Raw genomic sequence first — 14,254 nt, 5'->3', positions numbered from 1 at the left:
CCGATACCGTACCTCATTTTCGGTATACCATACCGAAGTTCGGTATACCTGACTTTCAACATCAATTAAAATATAAAATTAGAGTTTTTAGAATATTATTTATATTTTATAATTTTAAAAATAAATTAAATATAATTTATTCATAATTATATTTATATTTCACAATAGATTTTATAATTTAAAAATATATAAAATATATTTTATATATAATTGTGTTTATATTTTTGTGGTATATACCTTAGTTTACGGTATATACCTTAATTTACGGTATATACAGAATTTCGGTATGCAGTGGTATACCGCGGTATTTGAAAATCCATACCGTTACCTTATCGAAATTTTTCGGTAAGGTATCATACCGTACCGAAAGTCACGGTATACCAAAAATTCGGTATTTTCGATATTTTTTCGGTACGATAAGGCCGGTATTTCGGTATTTTTCCCCAGCCCTATTGTAGATTGCTTAATTTTAAAACATGATTAAGTAACCATTTCATCTCTTCATTTCATCCAAATTGCAATTGGGAAAATCAGATATGATTTCCTCCATCTATTGTTATATCACCACATTGAACACTACTACATCTACATCTACATCTACATCTACATCTACATCTACATCTACATCACAATGTCCTTCCAAAACCAGTGTTTCTTCCACACGAAACTCATCTCCTCAATCGGAAAACCCTTCGTCTCGTGGCGATGGAGATGACCGTGGAGGCGGCCAGCACGGCCCCTGTCACGGCCGAAGAGTAGAGCGGCGCGTTCCCTTCCAGGCCCATAGCCTGGAAAAGAACGGGCGCGTAGAATAAAATGGCGTTGATGCCGGTTAGTATCTGGAAGGCCGGCATCAGGACGACCATGGCCAGCTGCAGCCGGTTGCGCCGCTCTAGAATGTTTCGGAAAGGATGCTTGATTGAGTTTGCTAGCTCGCTGGCGTCCGTTATGTCCTGGAGCTCGGCTTGAACGTCGCTCGTTCCTCGGATTTTTTTCTAGCACTTTCCTGCCCTGTTGTTCGAATCCTCTTTTAATTAGGCTGTTGGGGGTTTCCGGGAGAAGTATTCCGCCGGATGGCCGGCGCAGCTGCCAGCCCCAGGGAGAGGCGCCAACCCGACGGCTCGAGCTTTTGAGTCCCGAAGTTGATCATGTTGGCGGTGAATATCCCGAGCGTCGTCGCCAGTTGGAACATCATGTTCAGGCCGCCTCTCAGGTGAGTTGGCGCCATTTCTGATAAGTAGAGCGGCACTGCCTATAAAATCACCAAATTTATTCAAATTTTTTTAATGGTGTCTGATTAAAAAAATTATGATAATTCGGTGTAAAATTAGTGCCCTCCTATAAAAAAATAATTAGGGTGTGTTTGAGATGATTTTATTAGAAATGAAAGTTTGTTAGAATTGTGGCTTATGGGCCCACAAAATTAAACCATTCCATAGGTGTTTGGTTTCCATGAAGTTTTGGCAAGTGGGAAATAAGTATTTTTTATTTTATGCCCCTCGAGTTGGAGGATTTTAAAAGTCAGGGATACAAAATGGTATTTCATTCTCAATTCTTGATGCGAATTTCAATGATGTTTCAATTATCACCACTTGTAGGTAAATCTTAAGGCTATATCCAGAAAGGTTAGTGTTATCAACTAATAGTGTTGTAACTGTGTTTTAATGTGACGATGACGTGGATGATTAAATGAATTCGTTTTGAATTTAAAAAATTAAAAGAAACAGCTCAATTTGGCCAAATGCGAGAATTAAACTTTTATGAAACAAATTTTGGAAGGGATGATGAATTTGATTGATTCTATAAACAATTAACAAATAAGAATTATTGATACCTGATTTCCAAATCCAATGCCCACACCGAGCATGATCCGGCCCAAAATGAGCATGACCAGATTAACCGCCGAGGCATCAAGCGCCGCTCCGATCAAGAAGCTCACGCCGCCGCAGAGGATGCTGCTGCGGCGGCCGTACTTGCGCGCCATCGGAGACGCAACTAGGGACGACGAGATACAGAGACGACGTGAACGCAGACAGCCCAGCCCCTGATTGTTGTACTTGTTTTAAGATGTGGTTTTCAGTCCCATTCCTTTTAGCAATTTATGCAATTGATCACGGTATAAACCTTTCGTTAACGGATCCGCTAAGTTATCAACTGACCTTACATAGTCAACTGTGATAACACCACTTGTGATCAATTGTCTGACGGTATTATGTCGCCGACGAATATGTCGAGACTTACCGTTGTATAAGCCACTATGTGCTCTCCCTATAGCTGCTTGGCTATCACAGTATATCACTACTGTCGGCACTGGCTTCTTCCAACATGGAATACATTCTAGGAAATTTCTAAGCCACTCGGCTTCTTCCCCTGCTTTATCCAATGCGATAAACTCAGATTCCATGGTGGTTCGAGCTATACACGTTTGTTTCGTCGACTTCCACGAAACAGCACCACCCCCACAGTGAACACATAACCACTCATCGAGAACGAGTCTTTTGAATCAGAGATCCAATTTGCATCACAGTACCCTTCAAGTACTTGGGGATATCTTGTGTACTGCAGTTCAAAGTTAAGAGTATACTTCAAGTATCTCAAAACCCTACGCAGAGCTTTCCAATGTTCCTTGCTTGGGTTGCTCGTAAATCGGCTCAGCTTATTCACCGTACACGCAAGATCTGGTCGGGTGTAGTTTGTGATAAACATCAAACTCCCTATGATCTATGCATATTCTTCTTGAGCTATAGGCTCACCCGTGTGCTTACTCAAATGCACGTTGGGTTCCAATGGAGTCTTAGCTGGCTCACAATCGAACGAGTGAAATTTCTTTAGCACTTTCTCAATATAATGAGATTGTGTCAGAGCAATTCCCTCATGATTCCTTTTAATTTTGATTCCGAGAATCACATCAGCTAAACCCATATCTTTCATGTCGAAATTTCTCTTCAATATATTTTTGGTTTCGTTGATAATGGCACTATTGCTGCCCGTAATCAACATATCATCTACATAAAGACACACAATAACAAAACCGTTATTTGTGTTCTTAATGTAAACACACTTATCGCACTCATTGATAGTGAATCCATTTGCCAACATCACGTTGTCAAATTTTAAATGTCATTGTAATGGTGCTTGCTTCAACCCATATAATAACTTTACCAGTTTGCATACTTTACGCTCTTGCCCAGGCACAACAAACCCTTCGGGTTGTTCCATATATATTTCTTCTTCCAGATCACCATTCAGAAACGCAGTTTTCACATCCATTTGGTGAATATCGAGATTGTGCAAAGCAGCAATCGCAAGAAGCACCCGAATGGAAGTGATTCTCGTAACAGGTGAATAGGTATCAAAAAAGTCATGCCCTTCTTTCAGCTTAAAGCCTTGGACAACTAGGTGAGCTTTGTACTTATCTATAGTACCATCGGGCTTATATTTCCTTTTCAGAATCCACTTGCACCCTAAAACCTTACAGCCTTCAGGCAAGTCTACTAACACCCAAGTGTTATTTCTCATGATGGATTCAATTTCACTGTTGATAGCTTCTTGCCACCACGCTGCATCTAGGCCAGACAGAGCTTCCGCCAATGACTTTGGTTCGTCATCCAACATAAAAGTTATGAAGTCGGGACCAAATGTTTTAGCAACTTTAACTCTTTTACCACGTCTTGGTTCAACATCCTTAGGACTTGACCTCGTCCTTTTTGGAGGATTAGAACTAGTGGATTCATCCATCATTCTTTCACTAGAACGATCCACTTGCCTCTTGCAAGGGTAAACATTCTCAAAGAATATAGCATTCGTTGACTCAATCGTTGTTCCTTCAGCCACGCCAGGCACAACTGATCTATGGACTAGGAAACGATAGGCACTACTATTAAGTGCATGGCCAATAAAGATGCAATCGACTGTTTTAGGGCCTATTGCAACTTGTTTCGGAGGAGGCACTTCTACCTTCGCTAAGCACCCCCACACTTTGAGGTGTGAATACGAAGGTTTATTGCCTTCCAACAACTCATAAGGAGTCACATCCCTATTTTTTAGTGGAATTTTGTTCAGGATATGATTCGCTGTTAACACAGCCTCCCCCCACATGTTCTGGGGTAATCCTGAATTAATCAACAAAGCATTCATCATCTCTTTTAGTGTTCGATTTTTGCGTTCAACAACACCATTTGATTGAGAAGAATATGGAGTTGTGGTTTGGTGAATTATACCACTTGCATGGCATAATTCTGCAAACGGCGCTACATACTCACCACCTCTATCACTTCGAACACACTTAATTCGACAATTAAGTTGATTTTCGGCTTCATTTTTGAAGTCTTTAAACGCTTCAATTGCCTCATCTTTACTTCTTAATAAGTAAATGTAACAATACCTTGTGCAATCATCTATAAATGTGATGAAGTACTTTTTACCACCTCTTGTTTGCACAAATTTCAAATCACATACGTCTGTATGGATCAATTCAAGAGGTTTTGGCTTCAACACACACTTCACATCTTTCTTGTGAGTTAAACTTATCTACTTTTAGTAAATTAAGATTTACTAGTCTTTTTATAGCATTTAGATTTACATGTCCCAATATATTATGCCATAAATCAGAGCTCTCAAGCAAATAAGAGAACGTGTCATCTTCCTTATTGTTTATTCCTTTTCCACGGTGAATGACCGTAACATTCAGCTCAAAAAGTCCATTCACTAGGTAGCCTTCACCTATGAACTTTCCATACTTGGTTAATAAAACCTTTTCACACTCAAATTCTAGTGAAAATCCATGGTTTACTAGAAGTGAGCCTGACACCAAATTATTTCGGATGTCTGGGACATGCAGTACATCCTTAAGGGTAAGAACTTTTCCAGATCCTAATTTTAGGAACACATTACCCACACCAACCACCTTAGAAGAGGCTTGGTTTCCCATGCGTACTTTTCTACCTCCAACAGATTTGTAGGTAGAAAAAACGCTTCTCTCGGAGAACACATGACATGTGGCACCCGTATCAACAAACCATTCATTTGGATTGATACCATGGTTCACGTCGGAGACCATTGCGACCACCTCGTGATCTTTGTAGTTTATAACAACACGTTCAAATAATTTGCACAATATTGTCTCCACCAATAAGTACACAATTATATTGAACCATATGTGCATTGGTACATTCAACAACCCATGCATCCCAATTACTACTACCAAGTCTAAATTGGTCTTGCTTGTCAAATGACAAACGATAAATACAATTCTCAAGAGAGTTGATCTCAGGGAATTAACCATTTCGTAGCCAATGAACATTGCGACTGTTCGTTACTTCATTCCAGCTTTGGTGCTCATGTTTCCTCCAACTTCAATTGGTATAACCCTGTCTTAGAAGAGTACACTAATTTGTCTTGCGAATGTTAGAAATAGTGGGAAGAAATTTCCAAGCCGTGTACAGGCGGTACTCTAACTATTACAATCGAAAGGAAACTTTGCAACAAAAAGAGGAATGAAAATTACAATGGAAATAAAGCAAACCAAATTTATAAGTCGAGTCGAGGAAAGCCCTCTTTCCGCAAGACAAATTACGCCCCGGCTAGTGCTCACGGAATGGCGTATTGCCCCCAAAGATAAAACGACTTCCTCCTAGCGTGTAGAAGCACCTCAAACCCGCTAGGCACCGGCGAACTTGATGGAGTTCCGAGAATCGAGCTAGACAATGCTCCTAAAAAGCTAACTAGAATGCTTGAGAGCTAGAGATAAGATAGAATGTTTTGTTTGTGTGTACACATCTCTCAAATCCACATGCCTTATATAGGCACAAAAGAGAACATGAAAGGTCTTGAACATAATCCACCATTAAGCAAACCATTACGCAAAAGGTGGTTACAAGAGATGGAAAGCCAAAGGAATGGTCATATCAAAAATTTCCATCAATTACACGTTTTTTTCCAACAATTTACTCATAAATTAATTACCTGATTTTCCGCCAGAGGGAACCGCCGATTGCAGCAACAACGCAGGAAATGACGACGTAAGCGGTGACGCTCCCTTTATACTCCTCCGCCCACTCCTTCGCACTCCGGCGGGACCCTTCTTCTTTTTCACCTAAAACAAATCTGCATATGATCCAAAACAACAATTTAACACGCAACAAAGTGAAATTCTTGATAGCCTCTAAAAGCTAATTCAGTTATATGTATTCGAAGTCGCCAGTTTTATTAAATTTATGTGCCCATATATGCAACTTTGGGTGGAACCACTACAACGGTGGGGCCCACGTAAGCATTGCATCATTATTGATAACCTAGTTTTATTAAGTCTAGTACAAATAGTGTTGCCCACGGTTCGAAAACCGGCGGTTCCGGTTTTGGCGGAGGCGGAACCGGAACCGGACCATGAGGCCTTCCGGTTTTCGAACCGGCGGTTTCGCGGTTCAATTATTATTTTTTTTTTAAATTTGAAATTTGGCTTTATACAACAAATCGGAACAAGACAATGCATAATTCAAGCACAAATAAGACGAATAAGGAGAAAATGAAATAAATTTTATTGATTTTGAGTTGTAACGGACAACGATACATTACAATTTACAATACATAAGTATACAATACAACAACATACAACAATGTAATATAATTTACAAGTGTCGTCGCCTCGTCGGACTCGGAAGGTAAATAAAAAAAACATGAAATGGGGGGGAAAAAGGAAAAATTGAAAAGGGCTTGGGATCAACTTAAACTTTCAAAGTTAAACTTTTCAAATTTAAGTTGAGTTGCCTACGTATCCACAATTTTATTGAGGAATCAAAGCCCACGTAGTTCTCTTACCTTGGGATCAACCCTTTTTTCTTGCAAAATGTTGCCCATTTTCTAAGCAAACACATATCAGCACGCCATATACACATTGCTGCATTTCTAATAGGGGCAATTTGATCTTCCAAAGCAATCAATGCATCTCGAACACACATAGTCAGAATATTATTCAAGCATCTAGCATGGAAAAAATTAGCACTAATAGATAGTTTGTTCTGATTTTTTCCATGCTAGATGCTTGAATAATGTTCTGACTATGTGTGTTCGAGATGCATTGATTGCTTTGGAAGATCAAATTGCCCCTATTAGAAATGCAGCAATGTGTATATGGCGTGCTGATATGTGTTTGCTTAGAAAATGGGCAACATTTTGCAAGAAAAAAGGGTTGATTCCGAGAAGAATTTTCATAGATCATTCAGGATGCGGCTAAGTTGTACTTGAAGATCATTAAAATATATTCCCCATTCGATAAATATCTTATTGGTGAAAAAGTGGGTATCTTTGGGGCAGATGGTACTGGAACACAAATTTATATATGGAATCTGGATGAATGAGGATCAGATTATAGTTTAAAATGGGAAGCTGGGTTCATTGGCGGCCAGTTAACCCTGCTTCCCATTTTAAACTATAATCTGATCCCCATTCATCCAGATTTCATATATAAATTTGTGTTCCAGTACCATCTGCCCCAAAGATACCCACTTTTTAACCAATAAGATACTTATCAAATGGGGAATATATTTTAATGATCTTCAAGTACAACTTAGCCGCAACAACGATACATTACAATTACAATACATACAGTGATACAACAATGTAATAAGATACTCTTGGATTTTCCCTTTCCCTTATCAACACGACCTTCTCGGGATGAAGACATCTTGATATATAGTAGAAATGTAGAAATATGGAATAATTTTTTTTTTAGCAATTGAGAACGAAAGACAAGTTAATTTTTAAAAAAAAAAAAAAAAAAACTACGGGAACAAATATAAAGCGTATAACAATGCTTAATAAGAGTAGCACTTGAGTAATTAAATGGAAGCACAATAGCACAAATGAGAAATTGGAGACAAAGAGAGAGAATTGGGAGATTGAAGAGAGAAACTCTTATTAACACAAGAGTGGGGTAAATGTAAATGAGGATAGAGGGGGGTATTTATAGATAAAAATGAGGGGGGAAATGGAAGAATTCGAACTTGAGATTTGAAAAAAAAAAAATTTGAAATTTCACAAAACCGGCGGTTTTGGCGGAAAACCGCCGGAACCGCCGGTTTTCGGGACAAAACCGCCGGTTTCCGGGATAAAACCGCCGGTTCGGTCAACGAACCGTCTGCAAAAGCTGCGCCATTGTCGCCTCGTGTTCCGCGCTGCCTCGAAAGCCACTGAACCGGCGGTTAACCGCCGGTTTTCACGGTTAACCACCGGTTAACCGCCGAAAAACCGGCGGTTCCGGCCGGTTTTGCTGCTGAAAAGCTGTCGCCGCCAGCCCCATCCCCCATGCCTCGATATATGCACCCGAACCGGCGGTTCCGCAGTTAACCGTCGGTTCCGAACCGTCCCGAACCGCCGGTTCGGTGACGGTTCCGGTTCGAAATATCTTGAACCTGAACCGGACCGCGACCCGAATTGCGACGGTTCCAGTTCGGGAATATTGCCACGGTTCCGGTTCGGAACCGGAACCGGCGGTTCCGGTTCGACGGTTAACCGCCGGAACCGGAACCGGTGGGCATCTCTAAGTACAAACTCTACTCTTCAACTTTGCAACAACTTTCAAACTTTGTTTTGATTTCTTCTTATGGACTATTTCCGTTCCATAGATATATGCCATATTTCTTTTTTTGTCTATCTCATAAAAACAATCTATATTCACTTGTGGCAAAATTGTGTAGTGTATGCTGGGACGGAGATACTAGCGGCCAAGACACCGCTCGAGCGGGGGCTTGGCCGGTTCCAAAACCCTGCCACCATTGGTCACCAATCGCGCCGACGCCCCGACACCAAATCCAAAATATTTACAGTTGAGATGAGAGTAAATGGGCTTCAATTAATATTCTATTGGGCCTTAACCCCGCATATTTATTTAACAATTTTCTATTGAATTTTAATACTATAATAAAATAAGTACCAAGTTTAAATTAAACCCCACGTATTTATTTAACAATTTTCTATTGAATTTTTCATCAGCCTTGCTCTCTTCTTCAAATTTACCTTTTTTACTTCCCATTTTATTTTCAGTTTTTAAGCAAGGTTGGACACTTGTCACCATATTGTCAAAATTTTAATTCTTCAAGGAGTATAAAGTACTATAAAGTTTGCCCATACTATGATTTCAATCTCCTCACCCTTAATATTTCATAGATAAAATTCAAGTACAACACTATAATTACTTTGCACACATTCCCCATCATCGATCTAATCATCAATCATATAGATTTTATGATTTAAGTTATTTTTTTATTATATTAAAGAAATAAAATTAAATTTAAAGATAAATAACTTAATTACAACAACTAAATTAGTATTGATTCTAAACTTATTTTTATAGATTTGTTTTGATTCTAATATACATCATTTAAGTTAATTTTTTATTGTCTCTCTCTCTAAAAAAATAGTAAGAATTTTTAAAACGGTAAGAGTTCTAATGTATAATTGATAAAATAAGAGAGAAGAAGAAAAAGTAATTGAAATTTTGTTTAGTGCTTACATCATTAGAGAAAAAAAAATAAAATCAAAGTGCATAATTTTAAGGGAAATACTAAAATAGAATTTAGTTTTTATTTTTAAAGGTCGGATTAAGTATTTCTCTATATCCACAATCATTTACATTTGGATTTCAAATAAAATATTAGTTCTTCTAAATTTGACTGCATATTTTTCTTTTTTAGTTTGGTTTGATTTTTAAAAATTGAATTATACTCCTTATAAATTATTTTTTTAATATTATTATTATTTAAATATAAAATTTCAGCACCGACTAATTTGTTTTTCTAGTTCTGTCCCTAAGTGTATGGGTCCCACCATACACTACACAACTTTAACTATTTTTTTTTCTCATTCTCTCTTACTTCACCAATTACACATTAAAACTCATGCTAACCATAAATGACCAATTTCTATAGGACGGAGGGAATATTTTCTTTTATTTTCTAACCTTTTTCTTGATTTTGTGCATCCTTTTTTCTTTCATATAAACTTCTAATTTTTTTTTTGTCCACACTTTTCTATGCATTTTTCTTTATTTTTAACTAACTACTTTTATTCTCCTTTTCTTCTACTCTTTTCAACTCCTTATCCCTTCAACTTATCCAATAATAATATCTATTTTATCAAAGCTTATAAGGATATCACATTTTCATTATTAACTTCCAAAATAGGCTTTAAAGGCTTGAAAGGGCTTGATAGAGAATCAATGAAAAATGGTCAAATATAGTATATGGAAAATTTGTTAATTAAATCATAATTTTTAATTAATTTCCTATTAATCCTTTAACCTATAAAGTAATAGCTTTTGTATATTTCTTAATTGTTCCATACAGTTAAAGTTTTGAAGAAATTTATCATTTATATCATAATTTTCGGTTAATTTATGAATAATTTAGCATTGTTCTATATTATGATGGTCTATTATTTCTAAATTATTATATGGAATTGGTAAAAATATGATGACGAAAAGTATAAAAGTCACAACAAATTTTATCACAAGTTTAATTGTATGAGACAATTAAGAAATATACTAAAGCTATTATTTAATTGGTTGATTTTATAAGTTACGAGATTGACCAGAAGTCATCCAAAAGTGAAGAATAATAAGGAAATGAGTTAGTGGATATTGGACTGCACTTTTATATAGTATTAGTTTCATAATAAAATGTGAGAGTAATGAGTAAGGTAAATGGTGGGTCCCCTTACCTAAATTGAAAAAAAAACAAATGAGACTTTAAATTACGGACATCCCAAAATTACAAATTATAATATTATTTGACGGATGGAAGGAGTAAATGCCAACTTTCCAAATATATATTGAAAGTGGCTATAAAGGATATAGCCTAACTTCATCTTTTATCATTATGATTACTATTGTAGAGTCATTTTTTATAAAAGAGTGAACTGTATGAAATATCTCTAACTTTTGCACTTATTACATCCGTGAAGCCTAACAAAAAAAATAGCATCAAAGGGGCCTAACAAAATATACAATCACAAACCAGATGTTTAAGCCAATTTTCAGACGAAAATGCCCAAATAAATTAAAGGGCAATTCTGTCTGATGACCGCCAAACTTGCACACCTCTGTACACCTACTCTGCACAACTACACATGCATGAAGAGATTTGTCAAATCATACAACACAGCACACAATGCTGTGCATGAAACGCAGTTCAATGTAAATGAAACGCAGAGCAATGATTCTATTAATTTATTCATTTTCCCCTTTATTAATTACACTCTACTTAAAATCAATACTAGCACACCCCCCTCACGTGGGCCACTCTCTCCATATACGGAGTGCTAACATATAAATATATTTTAATACTAAAATCTATTTCTAATATTATATTTTGTCACCAATTATTAAAAAAAAAATTCAGTATCGTTATGTGGTACTACTATAATAATATGTATTAATAATGCAGCAATAAGTGTATCATATGCAGACTAGAGCATGTCTCCATTTTATTCTAAAGAAAATTTATTTATATAATACTCCTATATAAATACATAATTATAAAAGTTGATTCCAATATTTTTTTTCACTAATTACTGAATTATTTACATTATAGATATTTATATTAATGGCGTGATTGTATAAACCTAAGTATTATTGAGTATAAAAAGATGTTATCATAACACATTATGATAAATTTCAAATAATTATGTAAATTAATATACTTATAAATTGTAGTTATGACATCAAATATTAGTTATAGATTAGAATAATTAGCTTTGAGTATTTAAAGGAAAAAAGTTTTTTAGAAAATAAAATAAAAATATTAAACAAAAAATTAAAAAGTGTAAAACAAAAAAGAAAACATATACTAGTACTATACTAGTATAATATTTGATAGTATTATGAATTCATAAGTATTTTAGCTTATTACCAGATTGAATTTTAAAATATCTTTGAGTATTTAAATTAGAAAAGTTTTTCACAATGGGAATTATTCGACCATATAAAATATACTGCATGGTACGAAAATTACTATCAATACAAATGAATAGGAAAAGTTTTAAATAACTGTGTATCATATTGAGTTTTTGTTTAAAATTTGCCGTTGTAATCCAACTACATCTATAATTCTTCATGTCTGTATTCAATTATTATTATGAAATGTAAATCTATACATTTAGTAAAGAAATGTAAAAAAGTAAGAAAATGATAGCCCACTCAACTCTATGTCAAATCATATGTTGTTGTGTCAGGTTGCATGCAGGGCGACATCATCATTGTGGGTAATTTGACAAAAATGCCCTTTTAGGGCATGAAGGTGTTATCGTCCGAAAAAACCTCATTTGTGATTATATATTTTATTAGACCCCTCTGATGCTATTTTTTTGTTAGGGGTCACTGGTGCAACAAGTACAAAAGTTATGGATATTTCATACAGTTCACTCTTGATAAAATAAAAGAATCAAACCATGAATGGTGAGCAAAAGTTCCCAATGCGATAAAACCAAGTACAAAAGCTATCTAGCTAGCAAACTCCCTTAGTGCTCTAACGCTAACAAGACCATTACACTAACGCAAAAAACTATAGAGAAAGCCAACCAAAAACAAAACAAAACAAAACAACCCTTAAGGATTTTTTTTTACTAAGGCATTCAAGAAAAAGGATCAACCCTTACCCAAAATCTATGATGGAAAGGGAGAATTTGGGTGCGAACATCTTGTCCACACACTTAGTCGTCAAATCATTTTTTTCTTCTCAAGCTCCCAATCCGGCACAAACCTTGGAAGATCATTTTATTCCGAATATCTCATATCGAACATGAGATAAAAAAAGAACAGAGAATTTCACACCTTTTTATTTGCTTTGTGAAGAGGAGTGCCCAGCCAAGAGAGAAGGCATGCCATCCGGTCCTTAGGCAAGCAAATGGATAAATTCCATTGAGCACAACAATAATACCATATACCACTCGAGATTCTACAGCTAAAAAAGACGTGCTCTAATATCTCCGGCTCTTCCTTGCAGAAAATACATCTATCATCCTCAATTCTTGGTATGCCCCATCTGATTAATCTATCTTTAGTGTTAAGCCTTCCTTGCAAGATAAAGCAGACAAGTAGTTGAGCTCGGGATGGGGCAGAGTTCTTCCAAGCGAGGGAGTTTTGACTCATTGCGGTGTTAGCATTCTCCAAGCTCTTAGTGACCTGCAGCACAAAGTTAGAAACAAAGAAACCTATAGAGTTATTAAAAGCCCACACCCTCTCATCTCTCGTGTTTTCTCTCAACTCAAGGCGATTCACGACCGAGTAAAGGTTTCCAACGAGTTCTTCTTCCAGGAGAAAAGGTTTCTTCTCCATCGAAAAATCCATTTCCATTTTTCATTTTCCCATGCTCTCATATCCTTGATTATGTTATCCTTCTGATTTGACAACATGTAGAGTCTTGGAAATAATTCCTTGAGAGTCTCTCCCTCCATCCATCTATATATCATGCCAAGAAACGTGTTTGTGCCCCGTTTCCCACTTTGATTTGAATGTCTTTTCGAGCCACTTGTTGGATTTCATTTCTAAAGCTTCGAAAATTCGTCAACTGCCCCCAGATGCTCCCTTAGTTCTCTCACTTACCTCTTGAAGGTCGTCGAAATGTCTAATATTATGATTGGAACATACAATTTCTTTCCAAAGAGGCTTCTGAGTTCTGACTTCTCCACCACAATTTAAATAAAATAGCAGCATTCTTGACATGTAAATCTCCGACCCTCCTTTTTATTGTGTTTTTCATTTAATTTCTTTTCTTTTTTTCTTTAATAGTTTGTTTTTATTATCATGTGAATTTTATTAGCATAAAATTTAATTTCTTGACGAAAATAGTTCATCTATGAATTTAATGTTAATATTTTAAATTTAAACGAAATTCGTATTTGAATTCAATTCTACATAAAAAATAATTTAATTAGATTTCGTATAAATAAAATAAATAAGAATTGAATAGAAAATAAAAACTGAGCTGTGGGTGTTAATTCTAAAGTAAGAAATGAGTTGAAAAGTGTCGTGAGAATCACAAATATAATACTGAAAAATTACCAAAAAATAAAAGTGGACTATAGCATATACCAAAAGAATCTCTATTTTTATTAAAATAATTAATTACTTTAATATATTAAAGTACAAAATAAAATAAACTATAAAGTATTTTATGTATGTATTTTACTTTTAGCTATTTTATCAAATTGAAAATAAAATTACCACTTAATGGCATTCTGAAGTTGAAGGCATCCACTTAGA

The 14,254-nt window shown here is 35.9% G+C and overlaps 1 pseudogene; it reads right to left on the bottom strand.

The window, feature by feature from the left end:
• Window positions 1-668: 668 nt before the first annotated feature.
• On the bottom strand, window positions 669-13,345 carry LOC121800937 (annotated as a pseudogene).
• Between the last annotated feature and the right edge of the window lie 909 nt (window positions 13,346-14,254).

Source organism: Salvia splendens, chromosome 4 (genome assembly GCF_004379255.2).
Source record: "Salvia splendens isolate huo1 chromosome 4, SspV2, whole genome shotgun sequence".
Lineage (NCBI taxonomy): Eukaryota > Viridiplantae > Streptophyta > Magnoliopsida > Lamiales > Lamiaceae > Salvia > Salvia splendens.
Note: the sequence above shows the minus strand (reverse complement) of the source record. Positions and strands in the feature narration are given on the sequence as shown.